Source organism: Balaenoptera acutorostrata, chromosome 3, assembly GCF_949987535.1.
Source record: "Balaenoptera acutorostrata chromosome 3, mBalAcu1.1, whole genome shotgun sequence".
In the NCBI taxonomy this organism is placed as follows: domain Eukaryota; kingdom Metazoa; phylum Chordata; class Mammalia; order Artiodactyla; family Balaenopteridae; genus Balaenoptera; species Balaenoptera acutorostrata.
This window is the reverse complement of record NC_080066.1, coordinates 46,180,798-46,196,177: the sequence shown is the minus strand read 5'-3', so window position 1 is coordinate 46,196,177 and position 15,380 is coordinate 46,180,798. Positions and strand designations below refer to the sequence as shown.

Genomic DNA, 15,380 nt, shown 5'->3' with positions numbered 1-15,380 from the left:
TGAACTTCTGCATCTATACATTTTGAGACTGAACACCAAAGTTCCCATCCCCACCATGATGACCTTGGGTAAATCCCTTAACCTCCTTGAGTTTTACACCCCTAATAGGGAAAATGGGAACAACTACATGCCCTTGCAGGGCTGCTGTGAGGATGAAATGACATGAAATATATGGAATTGCTTTGCATAGTGAAAGGGATATAAAATTGTTCAATAGATGTCCAGTCCACATATGCATTTTTTGAACATGTAAGTGGGGTCAGAAAACCTGGATCTCTCTTCCATTCTCAAGCCATATTACCCTCCACACACACATATTCATTCTCTCTCCCCCCTCCCCTTCCCCCTCCTTCTCCTTCTCCTTCTCTTCTTCTTCTTCTTTTTCTTCTTCTCCTCTCTCTTTCTCTGTTCCTTCCTCCATCCTCCCTCTCAGCTTTGGCTGGGTGGGACTTCACTATAATGCCAGGGTTGGCATGAGAAGCTGGGCAAGTAGGGCCAAGGTCATTAATTTTTCTGATGGTAAAAGAGCAGAAACAAGCAGAGAGACTGAATAATGGAAGCTAGGTCCCTCCATGCTTGATCTCTCCCTTGCCCCCCAGAGCATAACAAAGTGCTAGCATGAATCACCAGCACTATATACATATCCTTAAGCAACATATTGTTTAGTTTGGAATGTTTCTGAACTTTTTATAAATGAAATCATCTTTATCTATTCCTGTATGACTTGTGTTTTGCACTCAAGATTATGTTTTTGAGATTCATTCATGTTGATGCATGAAGCTATAAATTATTCATGTTCACTGCTGTATAATATTCCATTATGTGGCTATACCATAAGTTATTCTATTGTTTATGAACATTTGTGCAGTTGCCAGTTTTTTACTATTACAGACATCACTGCAATGAACGTTCTTATGCTGGTGTACATGATCAAAATATTCCCCAAGGTGGGAGAACACTGTTGGGTCACAGGTTATGCATATTTTCAACTTCAGTCTATAGTCCAAAATTATGTTTCCAAAGAGCTTGCTCCAGTTTACACCCGATTCCCCAATTCTTGGCAAAAACATTGAAAACCACCCTGGAAAACGTCATTCCTGCAAGTAGGTGTTGCTGGAGTTTCAGACCATTGGCCGAATTGGTTCCCACACATGCCACTTGCAAGTTCACAGTCACAAACATTCTACCAGGGGAGGGAGAGGTTCTGTCATGTACGTAGTTTCTAACAAAGAGAGTCTCAAGGTGAGTGGTTTTGTGTCCCCCTGGCGTTGGGGATAAAACCTTTGCAGGATGAACATGTACTGTTCAGCCCATGAACAGAACACTCTGTAGCTGCTACTGTTTTTCACATGGGGATGGTGAAAGCTGGCATAAGACTTGATTTCCAAACCACTTTTCATCAACAGACTCCTCCAGCTAGACTGTGATGTCTTTGAGAACAAGGACCACACTTTTCTACCTTGTTTGTGTCTGTAATGCTTAGTATGGTGTCTGTACATCGTAGAGCAGTGGTCCCCAAACCCCGGGCCGCAGACCAGTACCGGTCTGCGGCCTATTAGGAACCAGGCCGCACAGCAGGAGGTGAGCAGCAAACAAGCAAAGCTTCATCTGCTGCTCCGCATCGCTCACATTACCACCTGAACTTTTTCCCCCCCTGCCTCCATCACTGGGCCATAGAAAAATTGTCTTCCACGAAACCATTCCCTAGTGCCAAAAAGGTTGGGGACTGCTGTCCTAGAGGCTCAATTCAACTTCATAAGAGTTCATCATTTTGGCAGACACTGCTATGTGTTGCCAAAATCTGTCTCCTCCACCTTCTGGGCACAGTTGTAGATTATATTTCCCAGCTTCCTTTGCAGTGTGACATGGTCGTGTGACTTAATTTTAGCCAATCAAATGTGAGCAGAGGGGCTATTTTCCACCTCCAGTCCTGACCTATCAAAACCTCCCATAGGGTCCCCCACACGCTCTCTTTTCCTGGCTGCCAGATGGATGTTCTTTTTTCCCCTTAGCCATCACCTGGCTTCATATCACAAAAGGTGGCAATGGCATCATTTTTAAATCAACCAAGGAAATAAATATGTTTTCTCTTTAAAACAAACAAAGCTATGTGAGAGCCTCTTTGTGTATTTTTAGTGAGACTGTTTGAGAGGGCAGATGGGCACATTCATGATTCAGACCTTTGGGTGGTTTGGGGCTCAGCTGCCCAGGCTGATTCTGAATGACCTTGTTGTATTTCTGATACTACACCATGTACATCAGATTTCCCTTAATGTGTAACCACTGGTTAAAGACCAGAAGCATAAGGAACAGTGATGTTGAAATCAACAAGAAAATAACAAAGTATATTAATTATCTATTGCAGGATAACAAATTATTCTAAACCTTAGTGGATTAAAATAAAAACACGTATTATCTCACATTATGTCTATGACTCTGGACACAGCTTACCTGAGTCCTCTGGCTCAAGATGTCTCACAGGTGCAATCAAGGTGCTGAGGGGGCTGCAGTCATCTGAAGGCTCGACTGGGAAGAAATCCATTTCCAAGCTCACTCCGTGGTTGCAGCAGGATTCCGCTCCTCACGGGACATTGGACTGAGAGCTTCAGATAGTTACTAGCTGTTGGCTGGAAGTTGCCCTGGAGGGTGTGTGTGGAGGCTTCCTTACAACATGGCAGCCAGCTTCATCAGAGTGAGCAAGTGAGAAGAGAGAGGGAGAGGGAGAGCAAAAGAGAAGTCATAGTCCTTTACAACTTAATCTTGGAAGAAATATCCCATCACTTTCTTCATTAGAAGCAAGTCACTAGATTCAGCCCACACTCAAGAAGAAGGAACCATCTCAGAAGCTGCCTCCTACACAAGAAGCTTAAAAATGATAATTCTGGGGCTTCCCTGGTGGCGCAGTGGTTAAGAATCCGCCTGCCAATGCAGGGGACATGGGTTCGAGCCCTGGTCTGGGAAGATCCCACATGCCGTGGAGCAACTAGGCCTGTGAGCCACAACTACTGAGCCTGCGCGTCTGGAGCCTGTGCTCTGCAACGGGAGAGGCCGCGACAGTGAGAGGCCTGCGCACCGCGATGAAGAGTGGCCCCCGCTTGCCGCAACTGGAGAAAGCCCTCGCACAGAAATGAAGACCCAACACAGCCATAAATAAATAAATAAATAAATAAATAAATTTTTTTTAAAAATGATAATTCTGCCAAATCACTCGTACATTTTCTGAGCCTAATCTCTATATTTCATTTATCTAGTCAAAAGCCTTAGTAGTCCTTTAGGCTATCTTCAACATTCCAGAAGCCAATGTTAAAGTGAGAAAACTATAATGAGAATTAAATCCATGCTTCTTCCATTACTGGGAATGAAGCTATCCACTGCACCAATGGGATACTTTAAAGAAATAATGGCAAGTGGCCTATTCTCCTCTTTTATGTCAACATTTAAAAATAAAACTCAAAATTACGCAGTTGAATTTTTTTAAGTCGAAATGCAGAAATTCCAAACATGAGGTTGCAAAAGCAGGTCTTGCCTATTTTCAATGCCAATACATAATTAAATTTCCATTTGCATTTTAAAATTGTGTTTCTTGACCAAGTATGATAAACTATGTAATTCATGAATGTCTTCGTTGACAAATCATGCTTTTCTTACATAATTAATTTAAAGTAAATTGAACAGCATGCATCGCTTATTAGATGGGAAAAACATGTCTAAAAATTCTTAAATTCAATTTTTATAACACGCAAAAGTGACAAACTGGGTTTTTTCTTTTAATTCCTATAGGATGAGAAGAGGTAAGAGATTACATATTCCCAGAGGGAGGTTCCCGGTGCAAGCTTTTGGGAAACAGCTCTGTGCATCATACACCTTCCTCCCCTCTCCAGTGCATGTGACAATGGACAAATCAGACACATTGGAAAAGACCCATCATAATCTGTTTCCATGGCCCTGTGAGCTGCACAGATTTGGAAATATTAGCCCCCAGCAATCCCACGCATTTTAATGAGCCATGGCTAACTGGAATGACGGAATCCTTCAGCCATGTCAATGCTGCCACAGCTGGTCCAGGGAGGCAAAAGATACCTCCTCCCCAGGACACCACCCTGTATCCAGTCACAACCACATGAGACCTAAATACAGAGTCTATTTCCCCAGCTGTTCTCAGCGCCTAGGAGAAACTCGGGCTGAGGGGAGAGCAGGGAGCGTGGCATTCTAGCCAAAGTTGGGCTGTGTTGGAGGAAAGCCCAGCTGAGGCAAGAAATGGGCAGGGAAGGGGGTTAGAGGCAAGAGCTAAAAGGCAAACCTAATCAGCCCAGCAAACTTGCACTGACATTTTAAAGTGTAAAGTCATTCTGAGTTCCAGAACCAGGAACATCTCTAGATGTCGAAATGACTTTTGCTAAATGTCAGCTTGGTAAATTTGTTTTTCCTTTGGCTCATTAAAAGAGAATTAACCATTTATCCATTAATGAAAAGAAATACGACCCTCCCAGGGTCTACAAGCATCCACCTGGAGGCTGGCCTGGTCTCTCCTACCGAGCCAATTTTGCTCTTTATATATATATATATATATATTAGCAAATATTTATTTACCAAGAGGCCACAGGTACCTGAGAAAGTTCCTGACCTCAAAAAGCTTTCAGTCTGCTGTAGGGACAGATTGGGATGCAGATGATTATGACACAATGTGTATGGGGCCCATTCTCCAGAAGTGCTGATCACTGCACTACAAAAGCACCTTGCAGGGGACCCTGCCCAGTTGGGGATGGGGGTTTCTGGGTGATAATTAGCTATCATGGCATTGACTATTTAGCTGAGACCTCCAGGGTGAGTGGGAGGGAGCTAAAGAAAGTGAGAAGTAGTTTAAGGTAGAACATTTTTTTTTTAAATAGAGATATTTATTCTTACTACTCAGGTTACAGAAAAACAATATGCTTGCATTCTAATGTGCCTAGATTTTACACTTTTTTTAAACAGTTTTATTTTTTTTTGAAGTATAGTTGATTTTCAGTGTTTCTGGTGTACAAAAAAATGACTCAGTTACACATATATATGTATATATGTATATACATATATATTCTTTCTCAAATTCTTTTCTATTATAGGTACAAGATATTGAATATAGTTCCCTGTGCTATACAGTAAGCCCTTGTTGTTCATCTATTTTATATATAATAGTGTGTATCTGTTAATCCCATACTCCCAATTTATCCCTCCCCTCCCCTCCCTTTCCCCTTTGGTAACCATAATTTTGTTTTCTATGTCTGCGAGTCTGTTTCTGTTTTGTAAATAAGTTCACTTGTATCATGTGTTTAGATTGCACACATAAGTGATAACGTATGAAATTTGTCTTTCTCTGTCTGACTTATTTCAATTAGGGTGATAATCTCTATGTCCATCCAACGGTGTTTCTGCAACAAAGAAGCAAGAGAAGGTGGCACAGCCAGTGCCTGGCTCTGATCACAGCACGGTGCCTGTATTAATTTATTTTATCCTCAACACCCCCTGGCAACCCCTATTATCCCCAGCTTACAAATGAGGAAGCTGAGGGATGGAAAGGTTAACTGACTTCCCCAAGATCCCCCAGCTAGTGAGTGGCTGAAAGTAGTTCAAAACGACTAGAGGGGTGGGAGAGGGAGAGGTGATTGGAGGCCTGGGCTGTCCAGAGATAAAAAAGCCAAAAGAGTCCAGATCATGAAGGTCCACATACATCAGGGTCGGAATTTGCAAGCATCTAAGCAACCCCTGAAGGGGTTCGAGTCGGTGATGCTAGGAGCTGCCGTGAACCCCAGAAAATCCACATGCCTTGTGCAAAATGTATGGGAGGCAAGAGAGCTTGGTGGTGGGAGACCCACCATCTGGTGAGATATGATGGGAGCCTGAGCTCAAGGAGCTGCCATGAGGAAGACAGGGACCAGGATGAATCCTGGGACCTTGGATAAGTAGCATCGACTGGACACAGTTGCTGGGATGGGAGAGGATGGGGAAAGGGAGGCACGGAGGCCAACTGCCAGGCCACTGGCCTGGGCTCTGCACAGATGGTGTGGCCACCAGAGGAATTCTCTGAGATCCTAGAGTAACAGCGATGGTGACTGGCTGTATCCCTCAACTCGTTGATTGGCAGCAGGCTGGACACGTGGAAGCTACATCTGCCTTAGAGCTAGGAATGCAGGCTCCCTCACCTTGGCACACTGTCACTCCTCAACACAGTTCGAGCATTTGAATGAAACAAAAGGACTCTTTAAAAAAGGTACAGGAGCCAGCGATGTGATCAGCAGTACCAGAGTCATCACTGACTTGCCACGTTGCTACCCATTGGCCTTATCTTACAGAACGCCCTTGAAGGTGCTCAGAGAACAGATATTCCAAGTGCTAGACTATTGCTTTGTGGATATTTCCAACTACTCTAATATTCATAAGCTGCCTAAATGTCCTGAATTAATCAGTGTTTTTTAGGTTTTGGCCCTACAGGTTGTTATAAGAAAGAGGTCAGTTGATACATCACCTATTTAAGATTAAATTTTGTTTTTGGAGATTTCTCCTCCTTCGTGGGGAAAAAAACCCTAAAAGTCACCCAGAAACAGTCATTTTTATGACTGCTGACACATCTGGGGGTTATGAAAGATGTCTGCATTCTTTCCCTTTTCTTGGCCAACACTTCAGAGAGCTTGGTTTTGGACTTCTGTGCTGTGCCCCTCTCTTCTTTCTAGAAGAACAGGCCAGCCTAGCTTCTGTCCTGTTCTGCTGAGCTATCACCCAGGACCCACCTCTGAGGCACTTAGTTTATAAACAGTTCTGAGAAGCAAGGATTCAGAGTGGGCAAGGGCTGGTCCAAGGAGGCATTTATAGATGGCAAAATTCAGACAGCAATGTACATTCCAAAGAGGGCAGCCCTGTGGTGTGTTTTGCAGCTGGACCCAAGGAAAATATGCCTGCTCCTCTCAGCTCCAGCCCCTCCCTGATGGGGGTTGTCTCTAACTGGGCCCCCATTGTTCAGGATCTGCCAATGGGTCCACAATGAGGGAAGCAGCTAATGAAGAATTCATCTGGGCTGATTTGCAGAGAATGACCATTGATTCCTCTGGGCTTGTTAAGTCAGTACCCCCTAGACAAAATGTAATCCAAAATATTACAAGATGAACCAGCTGAAGCCCCTGTCAACAAGGGCTCTAGCCATACACTAGAAAAAGGCAAAAAACAACAGGGCAAGAGGCAGTCCATTTGTCATGCCTTCTGCCACCTCAATTGCTCCATCTTGTTTTATGTCTCACCTCCTCAGCTCTTACTCCACAGAGACACTGAGAAGGGGGCTTTGACTTACTGCTGTCAAAAGCATTAGTGAAGTACTTCTCCCTTTCTTCCTTCCTCCCTCTCTTCCCCTGCTAGAAAAGTAGCATGGATGCGGCAGGCAGTCTTTTCAGACTAAGGAAGCATTGTCACCATTTTTATGTTTGTTTGTTTGTTTGTGGTATTTATTTATTAACTTGTGCCCAAGCCCCTGCCACATAGAATTTGAGGTGGCTACAAGAAAACCATAAAACAGAAACTGTTAAGTGAAGTGTATCAGAACCACAGAAATGTAAATTGGATTAGGAGGTACCGGCTTCCGGTTCAAGATGGCAGCCTGAAATTCATCCACCCAACATCTTCTGTCCCTCCCAAGAATCTCTGAAATACAAATGTAGGACAGAAATGAACATGCCTACATAGTAGCTATGTCACATGGGGACTGTAATGAGTTAGACTTGAACCCATGTTGGTATTGCCCTAAAGCCTTTGAGGCTTCCACCATGCCTAGGGCCCAATGTACAGGAGGAGAAAATTAATTGGCTCAAAAAAGCTAAAGCCTATAAACATATCCACAGGGAATGGTGCCTGTTGGCACCGAGTCAATCCACGAGCAACACTGCAAGTAACTCAGTTAACATTTGTGTCAGTGGAAGGGGAGTGTCGTCTCTATGCAAATTGAAACAGGCATCATTAAACCAGACCACTGTGCTCAACCAAACATGACGCATAAATTCCACAAGGAGACCCAAAGTCAAGTCACCACTGAGAATTTTTCCTAAGAGGTCCAACGACCAAGATTTTCCCTGGAGACGTTGAAAGAGAGCAGCTTGTGAACAACCAGAAAAACAATATCAAGCAACCCACAGCAGTCAAAGAGGAGGGATGGAAATCAAAGGCCAAGCCAGGCCATTCCACATACTAGACTATCTTCAGGCTAACTAGACTGACCCAGATTCCTCACATCTTAGGTCCAGTTTTCTCATCTGTAAATGGCAATGATAACATTACCCACTCCACAGGGATATTGCGGGGCTCAATCAAATAATGTGCACAATGGCTTAGAACAGCATACACCATGTTGGAAATATTCTATAAGCAGCTTTTATCATTATTATTCTTAATATAAAATATTTACAAATTTTATTTTAATTATAATAAATAATAATTAAAGTGCCATAGATACAAAAAAATAAGTGTTGTTTATTTGTTTGAGCCTTGGGTTCTGTGATCTTGCAAGGTCCTGCTGATGTACTATGCCTTCGCCTACTCAGTATATCCCAACCAGGTTCCAGACCCAAGTTCTGGCCAGAGCTGGTTGTCAGTCCCTAAGTATTTTTAGATCCTGGCTGAGTGGCTTCTCTCCTTTTTCAAAAGGGCTGGATGACAGCTTGCCACTAAGAACAGCAGTTCTCCAGTTTAATCAACAAGTCTCCTGGCTTCATAACTGTGCTGGCACTCATGGGAGATCAACTGGCCACGTTCACTTGTAGATCCTGAGCTGCCCATGCAAACACTGGCCAGATCTGCTGCCCTCCCTACACCCTGCTCCCCAAGGGCCTGTCAGGACATGCAAACGAGGTGTAGAAACATCTCTTCTCCCTTGAGACAGAGAAAGAGGGAGAAGTCTGGACCCAGAATCTTTGGCATCTCTTCTGAGATGCTTGAATCTGCAACTAAAGGGATTGTAGTACATAGAAAATTCAGGCTCAAAACTCATCTTCAAACTCAGGAATTGGAGGTAGGTCTTCCTTAAGAAGGGCTATGGTCTGAATGTTTGTGTCCTCCCAAATTTATATGTTGAAACTCTGAAGCCCAATATGATGGTATTAGGTGGTGGGACATTTAGGTGGTGATTAGATCATGAGGGTGGAGCCCTCACAAATAGGATTGGTGTCCTTATAAAAGAGACCCAACAGAACTCCCTAGCTCCCTTCCACCACTTGAGGATATAGCATGAAGTTGGCAGTCTGCAACCCAGAAAATGTCCTTCACCAGAGCAAGTCCTTCATCAGAACGCTACCATGCTGGCACCCTGACCTTGAACTTCCAGCCTGCAGAACTCTGAGAAATAACTTTCTATTATTTATAAGCTACCTGGTCTATGATATTTTTTATAGCAGCTGGAATGGACCAAAACAGGAGGGTGACTGGGGATTTTATTCAGATAGCCAAGGTCAATTGTTATGAAGTAATCTTCACTCACACAGACGTTATTACCTCCATTTTTACAGGGAAGGCACTGGGGTTCACAGAGATTGTCACCTGCTCAGAGTCACAGAGCTGGTCAGTGAAAGGGCAGGATTGAACCAAGGTGTTCTGATCCATGTTCTTTTCAATACTCTAAGATGTCTGGGATCTATCGCAATCACAAAGCCACTTCTGGATGAGCACAGCAGCTCACCACTAAGTCATTCCCACCCAATGCCACGTTCTACCCTGACCCCTACTTTCCTGTCATTCATCTCATGGACCCAAGGCCAGACCCCAGTCACTAGCCCTAGTACACCTAGGGGCTCACCATAGACCTTTTAGCTATTCCCATGTGGTCTGTGCCTCCCAAAAACTAAGAGCATGCCCGTTACCAGACCAGGTGACAAGAAGAAGCAATCCCACCTCAAAATGAAGCTCCACAGTTTGACACGTGGATCAAGAACTCAACTATTCATGCCTTTTAATCCAACAAGACTGCTTCTGGGAACACAGGAAAAGAGAACATGAAGAAAAGATTCAAGACTGTCTTCCAAACAGCAAAGGATTGAAACCACCTAGGAACAGGGGAGTCGTGTAGCAAATTTTTGCATATGCACTAGCTACAGTGATATGGTAAGTATTTAAAAACTACGTTAAAGAATACTTATGATGTAGAAAATACATATGATATGTTTACAAGTTGCATGTAAAAGTGTGCATAAGGTAGGATCTCAGTTACTTATGCTAAATATATGAATATGACTATGAAATATGTTCATTCATTAATTCAGCAAATATTTATCACCAACTATGTGCCTAACTGTTCCCAACTGCTCAGTGTTCTCAGTTTATCAGATTTCATTGTTTATATTAGGTATGATACTTTTTATGTATCCAAACTTCACTGATAACATTAGTCAATCCCATTTACTTTGATAGTAACCTATCAAAGGATGAAAATGCACACACAGAAAGAATGCTCTTCCTTATTTTCTGCTGAATTCCTACAAATCCTTCCTGATTCCCTTGAAATATTATCTTTGTGACAATTTCTTCACATTCCCTTGATTTCCCCACCACCATCGCTGCACCCTCCCAGGCTATATTAATTGCTACCTCCTCTATGTTTCGATAGAACTTTCTAGAAACCAATATCATACAACTTACCACATGATTTTCTTATTTTTTTTGTCTGTCTTCCCTGCTGGAACAAATGCTAATTATTTTATATCCCCAGTTTCTAGCACAGGTTGCTAAAAATCTTGCATGTGGGACCCCACTCTCTCCTCCTATGTCTATGGCAGACATGACTAATTATCCATGGCTTTCTTTCCCACTAAGCCTAGGTGGAAATTCAGAATGCTTTTCAACACCATGCAATCAACGATTAGGGTTGGCACAGGAGATGAAGCCTAATTGCCAATCAGACTTAACATACTGGCTGGAGCCGGGTAGCTGCACCATAAAATTTTGTTGATTGAATAAGTGAAATGAAAAAATTTCATTAGTGAAATGAAAACATATCATTAGGTTTCTGGAAATAAGAATAGTAAATTAATTAAGTAATACAAATGCCCAATTATGAAAACTAGGACAGGTATCTAAACAACCAATTGGCAAATTCAGACATGGAACAGGAAGATCTTCATGAAATTCACCCAAACTGGCTCAGCCACAATGATGTCACTGAAGTTAGGTCAGACATGTTGCTAAAACCAATTTGGCTCATCAACAGTGGTGAGTCATGATGGAGTGATAGCTATTATGTCAATATAGGTTGGCAAGAAGCAGCTGTGCTATAATTTTGGCATGTAAGATCTCACTAGGATCTTACAGTTCACAAATGAGTATAGGTAGATGCATTTACACAGAATGGAAAGCTTCTCTAAACACTCTGAAATAAAATAGCAACAGCACGTTCTTGGGAAAAGCCACAAGGACACATCAACTTAATGTTGACTAACAGGCTAAATATTTTTTATTTCTAAAGTAATAAAGCAACTGAAAACTTATTGATAGAGCTCTCCCACTTGGTAAGAATACTAACAAAATCTAAATTTAAAAAGATTTTAGTTCTGACAGAGGCATTAAAAAAAAAAGTACCAGAGCCTTCTATGCCAATTTATTCCTTTCCATGTTTCCATAGGTTGCTCAGACAATAAGAAGCATCATATTGCAATATTAGCCCCAAATTCATCTTCCAGAGCATCTAGCTGGGGCTGTACATTAGAATCATGTGGAAGGTTTTTAAAAAAAATACTCATGCCCAGATCCCACCTGCAGAAATTCATTTCCTTTAGTCCAAGAGGACCCATACATGATATTTTTAATAGATCCCCAGACCTGAGAACCACAAGTCTAACCTGTACAACTATTCCTCAGTATTTGCCAAAGACTGGACCCTAGAAAGTATGTCTGAACTGGAATGTCAAGAGCAAAATTTAATTGTTCTAAGACTACATGGTCCAATACAATAGCCACTAGCCATATGTAGCAGTTAAGCCCTTGAAATATGGCCAATGCTATTGAGGAGTTAAATTTTTTTACTTTATTTTACTAAATCTAAATTTAAAGACTGATACTCAATTTAATTATCAGAAAACCCTTTTGAAACATCTTGGGTGTGTGAATCTACTTTTTCAACTGTAAATTTTGTGAACTCTAAATATAGATCAAGTGTTTCTGGTAAAGTTAATGTCTGAATTGAGATGTGCTGGACGTATAAAATACACACTGGATTTTTCAGACTGCATACAAAAAAAAGAATATAAATATCTCAATAATTTTTATATTGACTACATGTTAAAGTGATAATATTTTTGACATATTGGGTTAAATAAAATATATTAGCAAAATTAATTTCACTTGTTTCTTTTTACTTTTTTAACATAGCTACTAGAAAATTTTAGATTACCTATCTGTGTTCCAGGGAAAATTAACAACTCACAGCCAAACATAACAAAAGACACGTAGAAACAAAGCATTATGTGAATATCAGCAGACACAATAATAGCTGAATCAGACTCACAAATATTTCAGACATTAGAATTTCAGACAGAGTATAAATTTTATATTTAAAGGAATAAAAGAGAAATTTGAAACACAAACAAGAAGTAAAAGACTTTTTAAAAGACCAAGCAAAATTGAAAAAAAGAACTTTTAGAAATGAAAACCATGGCAATTGAAATTAAAACCTCAACAGAAAAGGAGACACAGCCAAATGGAAAATTAGAGAATGGAAAGACAGATACAAATAAATTATCTAAAATGCAACACTGAGAGACATGTTTGGAAATTGTGAACCTAACATTAAGTGACATGGCAGATAGAGCAAGAAGTTTAACAAATATTTACATCAGAGAAAATGGGGTAAAAGCAATATTTCACAAGAAAATAATGGGTCGGAATTTTCCACACTTGTTTAAAGACGTTAAACTTCAGACACAGGAATTGCAACAAGTCTCAAACAGGATAACCTTTACAAAACATAAAGCGATGGCCGAAAAACAAAAGAAAAAGAAGACCTACTAAAAGCAGCCATAAAATGAAAATATAACTTATCAAAATTTGTGGGATACAGCAAAAGCAGTGTTTACAGGGAAATTTATAGCATTTAACACATATATAAGAAGACATTTCCAGTAATTAACAGCAAAGTAAAAGAAATTTTTCTAAACTATCAATGATGCAATGATGCTAGAAGAATAACTGAATTATATTTGCCATTCCCTCTATAAAAACTAATACTGCAAAATCATTGTCACAGGAACAGGTGATCAAAGACCTGGCTGCCAAAAATGTAGGAGAAATTATTGTAGAGACTTATCAGATAGCTGACTAATACCAATATTAAGTTATCATAATATACATGGTATTTTTCAGTTTTTTAAAGTTTGTATTATGTTGTGATTTCCAAAAAACAATGAATTTCTTACTTTAAAAAATTACATATATTTCTATTGGTCAGTTACTGTTCTCTAAAAGATTCGGGTATCAAAAAGAACACAGAAGTAAATTATTTTAAAAGCAAACAACCCATCCTAATTTCAGTTTTTCACTAATCTGGAATTTTCTTGAGTCAGTAAGTGCTTACTGTGTCATCGCATGCTAGCACTCAACTAGGTGCTCCACATTGGAACTACATAAAGCAGGATATTCCCACCAGCAAAAATCAAAACTTAGTAGGAACCAAAACTCAGAAACAACATGGTTTCAGATGCATATGTCATTCCAGGCTCCCAAAAACCCTGTGAGATTTTATAATTACTGGTGAGGACACTGAAACACAAAGTATTCTGCTCAGGATCACACAGCTAGTACGGAGAGGCAACAGCACTTAGACCCAGGTCTTCCAAACCCAAAATCAGAACTCCTCCCACTTCACCACACGGCTTCTCCAGCATAAATCGTATGAGTTAGGAATACATTGTACGTGGCTCTTACTTAACTACAAGCCTCTTCCCTAAACAACTCAGCCCAATTCAGCACTTAAGAGCCTCAGAAAACTCTGCAGTCAGCTTCCCTCTACACCTCTGAAAGCTCACACCATGGCCGAGAGCCTGTGGGGTGACTGGGCCCCAGGGAAACCTGTATCACGTGGGGGTGGGTCTCCACACTGTGTGTTTGTCTGGGTCTCACATGGAGCAGAGCCTGTGAGAAATGCTTAAGGAGTTGCCTTTCTAGGCCCCTGGGGACCAGAGAGCGTCATCGTCTGATTCCTAAACTCCAATAAAAATAAAACCAGAGAACAGCGTTCTGGACATCGCTAACAAAGCTGTTTCAAAACAGAACATTGAACGTGATGGGGTGTTGTAACCCATCCATCAGTAGGTCCTTTCTGAGAGTCCTTGGGGAAGCCAAGTCTGGATTAAGCCCTCTGGAGCCAGCAGTAATGAAAGGTCCAATGTTCCAAACTCAAAACATTCAGTTTTCTAGGAGACTTCCCAGGCAAGCTGAGATGGTAAAATGCAGCTTGCAGTCATTCCTTTCGGTACAGACCGTGGGAACTCAGGTGCGATGGGTGTCACCTCTAAGTTCAAGTCAGAAGCCATAGGAGCAAGAAGGAGCCTTGGAGAATATTCAGCATCAGCTGTAGGGCAGCCGGCAGAGGGAGCAGGTTCTGGACTGTTCCACTAGACCCTCTCCTGCTTCCTCCATCCTCAAGGTGAACTCAAACTAAACCTGAGCCCTGGCAGGGGATGTACCAGCTGCACATGTCCTGGTGACAAAGTTTGTGATTTCCTTTTTCAGGACACAAATGGACTTGGGACTCTCTGGATCTCTTTCTGTCCAGGGGTTTACAAAAGGGTGATGGCTTTCTTGGTAACATGAATAAAGACATCACTTCTAAAATACTGTACTAACTGACAGGACTTCCCTGGTGGCGCAGTGGTTAAGAATCTGCCTGCCAATGCAAGGGATACGGGTTCGAGCCCTGGTCCAGGAAGATCCCACATGCCGCAAAGCAACAAAGCCTGTGAGCCACAACTACTGAGCCTGCGCTCTAGACCCCGCGAGCCACAACTACTGAGCCCGCATGCCACAACTACTGAAGCCCATGCACCTAGAGCCTGTGCTCCACAACAAGAGAAGCCACCTCAATGAGAAGCCTGTGCACCACAACGAAGAGTAGCCCCTGCTCGCCACAACTAGAGAAAGCCCACGCCCAGCAACGAAGACCCAACACAGCCAAAAATAAATAAATAAATACATACGTTTTTTTTTTTAAATAAAAAAAATAAAATAAAATACTGTACTAACTGAGCCCACAGGAGTAACACACAATGTGCAAGTATAAGTGAGAAGACCTGTGGGTGTACACCCATATCTGTGGGTGTGACTGTGCATGTGGGTGCTCATATTGATGGAAACCCTGAGGGTAAAAATACATTTCTTTGTGGGGA

General features: G+C 41.7%; 1 long non-coding RNA gene across 2 annotated transcripts in view; it reads right to left on the bottom strand.

Annotated features, from left to right (window-relative positions):
* Positions 1–406: 406 nt before the first annotated feature.
* The window catches only part of LOC130707681 (uncharacterized), a 55,270-nt gene continuing 40,296 nt past the window's right edge, over positions 407–15,380 (bottom strand). The window contains exons 4-6 of one of the 2 annotated variants that reach the window (XR_009007688.1): positions 9,901–9,978; positions 2,452–2,682; positions 407–513 (exon numbers count right to left, since the gene is read on the bottom strand). This is a non-coding gene — a long non-coding RNA (uncharacterized LOC130707681). The remainder of the gene's footprint in view (positions 514–2,451; positions 2,683–9,900; positions 9,979–15,380) is intronic. The other variant, XR_009007689.1, reaches the window with a different exon arrangement.